At 43.0% G+C, this 2,782-nt stretch overlaps 1 protein-coding gene across 1 annotated transcript in view; it reads left to right on the forward strand.

The window, feature by feature from the left end:
• The window catches only part of NCAPD2 (non-SMC condensin I complex subunit D2), a gene marked incomplete at its 5' end in the record, with an annotated part of 58,768 nt that overhangs the window by 16,818 nt on the left and 39,168 nt on the right, over positions 1 to 2,782 (forward strand). The window lies entirely within an intron of this gene.

Here is a 2,782-nt window from a genome sequence, read left to right on the forward strand (position 1 = left end):
ACAGATGAGCCATGCCATGCCTTAGGTTTACTTGCTAGAAAAATCTTAAGCCTAGCTTCAGACCTGGTGTGCAAATTCCAGCTGCATATAGGCATTCAAAGAGCACAAGCTCGTTGCTGAAAAGGTTGGTAGGAGCCTTTGAGTAGTCGGCCTTTGAAAGAGATTCCAGGAGGGACCCGCAACTCAGAGTTTGTCAGAAAGAGATTCCTTTTCCCCTTCTTGGCTCCCAATATTTACATAAGAGGTGCCACACTGGGACAGACCGCAGGTCCATCTAGCCCAGCATTCTGTGGTTCATAGTGGCACTGAGTGAATGCTAAGGGGAAGAGGTACTTTTATACCTATATAGACTGAGCTGTCCCCTGCCCCTCTCTTACAGCTTTCAGCATTTAAAACCCTAGGGCAAGAGTGAGCAACCTATGGCCCCTGGGCTGGATCCAGTCGGAAAGGTCTGACCTGGCCTGGGCCAATACGGAGGATTATACAGCAGCACAAATGTTGCTAGCCCCTGGCTTAGGGAGTCCCAGTTTGCAAGTTGCAGCTCTACTATCATGTTATATATACCCACTGCTGGACCGATCCTGCATGAATTTACTTCATCTTCTTTTGAATCTAATTAAATTTCTGACCTCCGCTACTTCTTGTGGCAATGAGTTCTACAAATTAACTACATACCGTGTATTAAAAAACCCCAAAGCAACTTCCTCATGCTTGTTTTAAACCTGCTCCCTAATAATTGCTTTATTTGTCTCCTAGTTCTGGTATTGAGAGAGACAGTAAATAATAAATCCCTATTTACTTACTCCATATCATTCATTATTTTACTGATCTCCATCATACCTGGCCCCCACTTCCCCACCCCAGTCATCTTTCCTTTAATTGGAAATGTCCTAGCCTATTTAGTCTCCCCTTGTACAGAAGCCTCTCTCTGCCTCAATGATCTTTGTTGTCTCTCTCTTTTTTTCTGTTTCTATATCCTTTCAGAGATGGGAGGAATAATAATATATTGTGGTTCCATGCTGTTCCCTGCAAAGCTGGAAAACATCTTGGCATGAATAGCTCAGCACCAAGGCACATGTCAAGGGAACCCACTCACTCAGTACTGCAGAGGCATCAGAACTGTTGTAAGGGCAGTTGATATAAACTTCTGCTGTACTAGTACTAAGTTAGATTGAAGTTATATTTCTGGCACAGTTGGCCCCACGTGGCATGAATGGACTCTACCATGTGGAGTACTTACCACTAGTTCTGGTAGTGCCATCTTGCTTTTTGGCAACAGGAGACCTTGTCCTGCAGAAATTGGAGTCACCAACTTCTCTACTGCACTCTTGGTGCCAATGTTGGGTCCATCTGTGCTACTGGCATTGGACCCTGCAAAAACCCTTTCCCTTCTGTACTCCTCTCTCCAGATTCTGTCTTCCCATTCCTCACTTGACTAATGAGCAGGATTCTGACTTGTCACACAGGTGTTTACTGAAGCTATTTGTGCTGTGTTTTGTGGCTTCCCACTGTGAATTCAGGATTTCTGGTTGTGAGAGATTGATCTGTGGGTTGCCTTTTGCATGGATTAATTTTTTAATCAGACTATTCATAAATGTTAAGGCTTGAAGGGAACTGCTGTAACAATGCAGCTTGACTTCCTGCATAACACAAGGCATAGGAGTTTAGTTCTAGGAAGTCCTATTTCAAGTCCAATAACTGTGCTTGAACAAGAGCTTATCTTTTTAGAATAATATTCAAACTTGATATTAAGATTCTCAGTGCTAGAAAATCTGTGGTAAGCTCTTCATTAGTCATTCAGTCTCAGTTTTTTAAAAAACTTGCACTTCATGATATGTCTTTTTGTTTTGTTTTGTTTTGTTTTCTTGTCCAGCTTCAGTTTCCAGCCATTAGTACTTGTACCATTGCTTGTTTATACAGATGTATATTGTAAAATCTCTTCCCCACGCACACAGTAGTTTGGTCCCCTCTTAACTGACTCTTTAATTAGGTAAATGGATTTAAGAAGCTCGTTATAAAGTGTGCTTTTCCATTCTTTAATCACTCTTGGGGCTCTTCTCTGCACTGTCTTTGTTTTATCGATACTTTTTTGAATTTGTAGTACCAGAACTGGACAAAATATTTCGGTAACTAACCATTGCCAGATTCAGATGTTATACTTACTTGCATGCCCCACATACTTTTCTCCCCAAAAGTAGTCCTCCAAAATTAGGGTGCATGTCTTAAGTGGGATAGTAATTTTCTACACTGGAATGGAATCAAGGAGATGCTGCAAAATGGTTACTGTGCTTCACTCTGTCAGTCTCGGGGATAGAGGACCCTGAAATCACCCTTTAACATCAGAGGAACAACTGCTGAAGTCAGCATTCAGCCATGACTGTAAAAATGTCTTTTCTTCATTTTGCCTTCCCAAAACAAGGTGTAAGTCTTATCTGGGGGCATGTGATACATGAGAAAATATGGTAAAATGTGCCTAGTCCTCTTTGGTGTTTGTCTGGTTTGTATCTAAAGGTCTTAACTTTTTGGTTACTGTCTGTCACACTGGAAGCTAATTATTTGTATAGATATGATATCGGATTGTCACCGATTATAAAGAAAATTACTGTATCGGAAATCAGCCTGATGTGGCCAGTAATTTGGCCAATGAATCCCCGTGTATGGGCGCAGTCACAGCACACCGTTCAGGCAGCGAGGAGCACAGCTTGGAGAGCTGTGTGCACCTGGTAAGTCTGGTGCGGGGAAAGGCCCGGGGGGGGGGGGGGGGGGGGGGGGGGGGGGGGGG

Source organism: Alligator sinensis, unplaced genomic scaffold, assembly GCF_000455745.1.
Source record: "Alligator sinensis unplaced genomic scaffold, ASM45574v1 scaffold1238_1, whole genome shotgun sequence".
NCBI lineage: Eukaryota > Metazoa > Chordata > Crocodylia > Alligatoridae > Alligator > Alligator sinensis.